The sequence below is a fragment of the Trachymyrmex septentrionalis genome, unplaced genomic scaffold (genome assembly GCF_001594115.1).
Source record: "Trachymyrmex septentrionalis isolate Tsep2-gDNA-1 unplaced genomic scaffold, Tsep1.0 scaffold80, whole genome shotgun sequence".
Taxonomy (NCBI): domain Eukaryota; kingdom Metazoa; phylum Arthropoda; class Insecta; order Hymenoptera; family Formicidae; genus Trachymyrmex; species Trachymyrmex septentrionalis.
This window is the reverse complement of record NW_017305988.1, coordinates 445358-453682: the sequence shown is the minus strand read 5'-3', so window position 1 is coordinate 453682 and position 8325 is coordinate 445358.

The window sequence follows — 8325 nt, the reverse complement described above, 5'->3', positions numbered from 1 at the left end:
TATATATATATATATATGTATAAATTTTATTTATGTATAAACTTGTATAACAGTAGTTATAGATATTTACAAACATTAAGCAGTATTATTTAGCAGTTCAAAATTTCTATAGGAGTCTATTATTCTAATTTTTAATGAAATATATAATATTTTAAATGGAAATAAAAATAAAATTTTTAATGTCAGTAATGATATACATGATGAATTGTGATTATTGCTACAATCTGCCGAATAATGATAATCAATAAACTGTCTGATTACTTATAATGCTAAATATGTATCTTTATATCAATTCGTGTTTGACGAATTGATACAAGTCAAATCAAATTCGTAATAATCTTAGAATGCCTTAACTAATATTATTAAATTTTCTCGTGGACTTTTTTCATCTATTTTATACGACATACATCCATAACTTTCTTCTGATAAGTGATGAAAATAACATATATTATTACCTCTTGAACGCCTCGTCATAAGTAATAATTTTATTCTTTAAAATTCCTAAATGTATAATTTAAGAATATTCTTGTTAAATATTTTAAAGTAGCCCGTCAATTCTGTTTTTTTTTTAATAATCCATATTTTTATGTAAATATCATATCATATTTTTCTAATATATTACATAGAATAACATAATGTCTCAAAAACTTGAAAAGTTTTGGCGTTAAAGGGTTAATAAAGTTGTAGTTTGAATATCATAATAATTTAGTTTCAAGCAATATTGCGTGAATATTCTCGGTATGTTGCTCGAGATTAATCTTCCACTTGAACTTTCGATCGCAGTACATTCATTCTTTTATTAGATTTCACATACGCTTTTTTAATATGTAGTTCTAAAAATGCTTCCTCCAGAAAAAAATTCTTTCGCAGACACGGCAAATTAACAATATTGATTTTTCAAATCTAGAACTACCTAAAAAATTAATGGCATAGTCAATACAACGCAACAGTGATTTCTTTAAAACAATTAAACTGCAAAGTAAATAAACTCTTCATGTGATTTCAAATAATTTTAGAATATACGTAATTAGAAAATACAAGCACGGTTGGAAAATATTAATAATTTTGTGTGTTTGAGCGAAGAGTTATTTATTTCGATGCAGTAAATTTAATTAAAATTTTTTTTCATAATTATAATCCAGAGTAAAAATATTCTTAACACATCACCATTATTTGACCAAAATAATTAATTCTTGGAATATACTTGATATATATTTCAATAATATAGAAACATAAATATAAAATAAAAAGAACTAATTTTTTCAACGACGTCGTATAAACAAAACTTCACTTTTTACACACACACATACACACACACTCACAATTTTATAGAACACGAAACTGTTTACTCTGACGATGTTAAACTTGTATATATTTTTAGGATAAACACAATAATTGAAAAATAACAGAATACAATGGTTTAATAAACTGACACTCAAATGAAGAAGAAAAGAATGAGAATAATGGCATATAGTGACCTCTTTTTGCTATTTAATTTTATTTTCTGCATTTGATTTATTCATTCAGTTCGGAATGTGTATTTTATTGATAGCTATACCGAAACTTCGGTTAGCATATCAAACACGAATAATTTGACAAAATTAACGTTCAAATTAGTATTCAAATAAATTGTTCCTTTTCACAGATAATATATTCGAAGTGCCATATGATATACTTTCAGATCCATGAGTCTGAATCTTTTATCGCATACTGTTATTCCTTACCGCATTCCTTGCGTTTATGCGCCACCAGAGAATGTTTCCGTATATACCATTTATCACATGCATCACAGATATATCGTCGTCTACCATACGATAATTATTACTCCTGGCTTTACCTAAAAAAAAATACGCCATTAGAATGTATTCTAATTACTATAGCCTTGTAAGATTTATGTTCTTTTTCTCAGTCGCGTTCAAGTTCATTAGAAAGCTTCTTTATTTCTTTGACAAAATGAAATTATTTGATTAAGTTTGTCGTCTGTCACCGTTAATCAATTGAGTTTTTCTAAAGGCAAATTTGAAATCAGAATATAGTTTCGCAGTCTTTATTCTTCTAGCAAACGAATTCATAAATAGCGTGTATTTCACTTCTGCGCTACTTACATTTTCTGCCATCATATTATCGACCTTAATATCATATTCACATTGAAAATAAAAATAACAGATGTTGTTTATAAGATGCAAAGGAAAACCTCATATTCTACACAATCTTCATAAAACATAAAATATTTATTATTCCAATACATTACTTTTAAAATAAATGCAAATGATTATTAAGGGCACATGCTAGCGCCTGGTGTAATAGTCAAATTCTGATAGCTGATTAAAATTAAAAACACTTACACACATATCACTTATAAAACATCGACACATCGTGAACGTTACATAATACATGTACTATATTAATATCGCACTCACATAAATACACAATTTATACAAAAAGAGAATCTTTTAAATAGACTTCCAAACTTAATTCTAACGATTTATCATTACTCATTTATTTATTTTACATCTGGATTTGCTTTTATTTCGCGCATGTGACTTGCACAACCTTTCCACGAGTAAATGTTTCGATAAAATGTAACAGCTTTAATCATCATATTGAAGTATAAAAATCGATAAGAAAATCTGTTATTTCGTTATTTTTTTCCTGTTTTTAGTATAAAATAGATTGGAGCTATAAAGCATGTACATTTTAATCATGGAAAAGGAATTTTAAGTCTATGAAACTTATAACACTAAGTATATCTTATGTAATAAAAATGATATTTTTGTAAAACAGACGCTAGCATCGCCTTAAGTCATTCACTTGATTTGGGGATTTAGTTTAAAGAACAACAAATATATACTTTCCTTGTATAGAGTAATGCTAAGTAATTTATATTTCCTAAACAAAATATAAAAAAAGAAAAATATATTGTGCAATTAATTTATCTAGTTGTGATTCAAGATGGCAGAAAATCCTTATATCTCGTAACGTCAAGTCCAATAAATTCCACTTGTTTAATGTCATAAAAAAGTGACTTTTTTTATTTATTCTAGTTTTTATTCAGTTTAGCGTGTATTTGAGAGTAAATTTCCGGAAGACTAAGAAGAGAGAGAGAGAGAGAGAGAGAGAGAGAGAGAGAGAGAGAGAGAGAATATAATAATAAAATTAAATAAATAGGTATTTTTTCATACAGCATTTTTCAGTTACATAAGCAAACACTAGGGGTGAGAAAATCTTGTTTGGACATCTTATGCGAGAGCATCGTTCAAGTCGTCCTAAAGCTGCTATTGGATGAAAAAAATAATACAACGTCATTTTTATCTTACTTTATTATTGCATTATGTATTCAGGTTTGTTCCAGTTGTGAACGTGAATCAAGTGTAGTTTGAGCTGACGGCTACGCCGGAGCGTTGCATTGCACACAGGACATGGATAGTGCTGCTTCTTACCGCAGTCCTCGCGTTTATGCCTCGTCAGAGACGGTTTCCATGTGTACTCCTTACCGCATGCATCGCAGGTGTATTTGCCACGGTACCGCCTATGATAATTTTGAAGCCTATAGGATCCATCATCGTTACCTGAAAAGAAAGCATGATGTTAGCGTGTGCTCTTAGCTGTTACAATCTCACAGTCAGATCTATATTCTTTCTTAAGTCTTCATCGTGTCGTGGCAATTTATTAACGCGCTCTTTTTTATTTTCTCAAAAGAGAATAATAGTTCCTTAGGTTTGTCATCTCTCTGATTTAGATTTTATCAGTATAATTCATATAAATTGAATTTCTTCGAAGATTCTTCTAAGCGTAATTTTAAATCGAAATGTATAGATTCATAGCAATTTTGAGTTTTTCGATGGAAATTTAAGAATTTCAGAAGGAATGTAGGAAATTAGTACAGTCGATAACCTTCATATATTTTTGTTTTTTATCATCTATTTTCTACTCTTGCAATATGTTCCTCATATTCGTATAGGAGAAGAAGATAATGGAAATGTTCGTATTTTATGCATATATACAATTTTTATTAATAGTCACTTTTTCTTTTCAATTATTTTATATAAATCGTTCGAAGAAAATATAGGGTCTGCTAAAAGAATGATTAACTAACTATGTTTAAACATGTTTTAACAATAATTAAATTACACATAAATATTTTATAATAAAATGTGATAATAATTATCTTATGAATGAATATGATACATTTATTATCCAAATAATTACCAAAAATTGTTGTTCTCTTTATAAACATTGCCGTCATTATCAAAAATATAGTAATGCAAACACAATTTTGTATTAAGTAATAATGAAATGTTATAAAAATGCATGTTATAAAAAGATCATTCACATATGAAATTAAATTATTTTCAATAATATTTCAATCTCTAAATAAAAATATAATATTATATAGAATATGTACAATATAAATTATACAAATAATATATACAAATTAACATAAAATAAATTATATTAAACATTATTTTTATCGAAAATATTACTCTAGTATTATGGATGAAAAACTTTCATGTAGGTATATTTATTTTCATTTATATTATCTAGATTGGATTTTATTCAATATTATTGAATAAAATCAAATTCAGATAATGTAAATTCAAATAATAGAAAATCCAAATAATGATATGTGACTTACTTTTATTACTTTGCCTTATTCATCTGTTAGGAAAAAATTGCTTGAAAAATTGTATATTAAATTTCCCAAAATATTAAATTTGTATCTATAAAATATTATATATTACATATAAAAATTAATATTTAGATATTAAAAATAAAAATATTGAAATATTAACATTATATTATAATATTATATTATATTAACATTATAAATAAAAAATTAAATTAATGAAAAACAAAAATATGCGTGATAAAGTTTTATTAAGTCTGTTTTCTATATTATAGCTGAACTAGTATACACTTTTGGAACTTAAAGTAAAATAGATACATGTTTGGTATTTAATGAAAGCGAGAAAAGAAATTCTAGTGTAGTCTAGTACAGAAATAAAAAAAACAGATCTATTGATTATGTATATGATTATAATATTATAGTATTATGTAGATTTTCTTGATTATTGTTGATCGTTCCAAATGTTTTTGCCGTTTGGAATGACTACACGATGAACGTTGATCATGTGCTTCTTCAGCACCCACTTATGTCTAATTTTTGCACCGCATATATAACAACTGTACTGCGGATCTTTTCCACATTCTTCCCTTTCGTGTCTGACCAATGACTGCATCCATTTGTATTCTTTTCCACATTTCGAACAAAAGTGTCTGCCCAGTCTCTTGTAGTAGTCCGTCATGTTGTACTGCGATGAGTCTGGAAAAAACAATGAGCGACACGTTAATGCGTTTGTGAACCTGTTGACGCATCTGCAGATTCGTCTATGTGGAATAAATAAAATACGTATCTTCTCGTTTTAGATAATACATCAATTGATTTATCTCGCTAAAATCTGATTTATTTGCGATACAAATATTAAATACGTCAGACATCGATATTTAAGTGTATCTGCTGTTTTTTTTTCTAAGGCTGGGTTGTTCTATCTTTTGGTAAACTTCAGCTCATTGTCTTACTCTCTTACTCTCTTATGTTTTACTCTTTTTTACTTTTTTGTTTATCCAATAATTAAATTATCACATAGTTTATCTAAAGATGAGACAACCGGCCCTTAGTGTATCTCACAGGTAGTAATTAAATATTATCACATTTTAATTCGTTTTCCCCACATAATTATTGTTGTTATTTTTCCTTAAACCATTAAAATATACGTTGTCGTTCTCTTTTGTATAAAAATTAATTTTATTTAAAAACTTTATTTATTTAAAAAGATAGTTTAAGAATGTCTTTATTTTTTCATAAATATATGACAAAAAATACAGTAAACGAGATTAAAATTGGTAAAATTGTTTCTGTTAAATTACGAGAACAGCAATGTTATTTAAAAAAATGCAGATCAGAAAATGTATCAGTGCAATAGTCTTTTTACTGTAATGCTAAAAAAATTTAAATTCTACTATTTAGAAAATGTTCCATTATTTTACACGATTTTATGTGTTATCTTATATAATAATTCATTGTCGCATTGTCTTTTTAGCTGTAAAACGATTATCATAAGATAAACGTTTACAACTTACTTATCGTTAAAATCTATTTTATAATATTACTTATATCATAGACTTGTTAGAGTCTATGTTACAATAACTTTGTACCGTTTGCACAGATTTGTTACAGTCTACATTATAATATTGCTTGTCCACTTTTCTCAATATAGAGCACACTTAATCTGCACATTCCACATTCAATTCATTATTTTTTAATTATATCGCACCCATCTACGTTTCAATCTTATCTGTTAAATACTTTCCCGTATAAAATTTGTGAATTCTTTTCGTGTCTTATATTTCATTTTTACATTGTAATCAGCGACACAGAATACTTACGCGAATAATGACTTTCTCTAATTGTAAGTAAACTTTCTTATCATGATACGTATGTATCTTCTGGGGATGTATCATTTTACAGAAAATATTAAATTATACACAGGTACGAAAAAGCGTGGCTGATAGACAATTACACATTTAATTCCATACATTTGTACGTATACTGGCAATAAAGAGAGCTATATTTTTTCATTCATTGCTTCGCGATCTTCTATTTAAATATATTAGCAGTTATGACTTATATTTATAAAAATTATTGCATACTAATATAAATTATAGTTTTCCAAAGCTTTGCTGCTGATATTTTAAATTAAAAAACTTTCGCACAGCTTATACCTATACAGTTTTAATTTTCCGCTAAAAATTCTGTTATTTTCTTATCTGATATATATTAGATTGTCCAGTTTTATTTTCTTTTAAATAAATGATGTATATGTCACAGTCAAAATGTTAATTTTATAGTAAACGTATATACAGGATGTCCCGTAAAGATTGGAACAACGCTTAAGGGGAGATTTCTGAAATCATTTTGAGATGAAAATTCTAATATCAAAATGTCAAGGTAAAATGTTCTTTTTAACATAATGAATATCGATAATTAGAAATATCAGTAACTGTATCTTTACATTCATAATCTTTATATCGATATTTACAAGAGACAATAATTAGAATTAGTTTTTATTTTTAGCATTTTGCGTTGTACTATATTCGAATGCGCAAATTTTAGACGGTATTATAATTCGTTAACTTTAAATGCTTATAATTCAAAAAACTTTATAGCTCGACATTTTGGTATTAGAATTTCTTAAAATAATTGTGTTAAAATAATCTTAGGAATCTCCCCTTAAGCATTGTTTCGGTCTTTACGGAACACCCTGTTGAATTATATATACATATACCAGTGATTTAAAATAAAACGTTACAAATTTTTATTTCGGAAATACGTCATTATTGAGAAAAATTGTTCAGACAAAAATTGTAGAGTTTAAAAAGGTCTATTTACTGATCTTATCACCACACCTTGGCTGGCGTCGCCAAGATTAAATCAAGGTCATATTGATGTTTTAAAATGGAATATTTTTCTACTTTTGATTCCAAAATCTAATAGCTGGTATCGAGAACTTTCCAAAATACTATAATAAAATACTAAAATAAAATTATTTTTTATTGAGTACTTTTCGATTTATAATGCTTGAAAGTTACAGTACCACCGACATTAGCATTATCTAAGGTGTTCGACCAATGACTAAAACTTTTTGAATGTTTACAGGATCATGTCCTGGATAACGTTTGTTAAGATCATCAAAAACCATTGGATTGTCCTCTTATTTTCATTTTTGCACTAAAAATTAATTTCGATCAGGTGTCGATCAGACATCTTGGGTAAAGAGCCTAAAAGTAGAGATCGGTCAAAGCCAGCATGATATTGAAACCGGAAATCACGTGATCTTGGAAATGCGCGCCAATATATCAATGCTAATTTCGACGAGATCGATAGCAAGTTATCGATAGAAGCTAGTATCACTTCTCTTACTCTCATATTCGCTTCTCTCATTCTCACATACGGTTTGGCATTGACCGATCTCTACTTTTAGGATCTCTAACCTTAGGTAATGTTAATGCCCGGCAGTACTGTAACTGTTAAGTATTATAATTCAAAAAATACTTAATGAACAGATATTTTCTTATAGCGTTTTGGAAAGCTCTCGATAACAGTTAAATTCTGGAAACAAAAATAGGGTGTCCCATTAAAAAAAATCGATGTGACTTTGATCTGACCTTAACAATCATCATCCAACGTCAAATTGATAAGATCAGTAAATAGACTTTTTTGAACCCTACAACTTTTGTCTGAACAATTTTTCTCAATAATGCCGT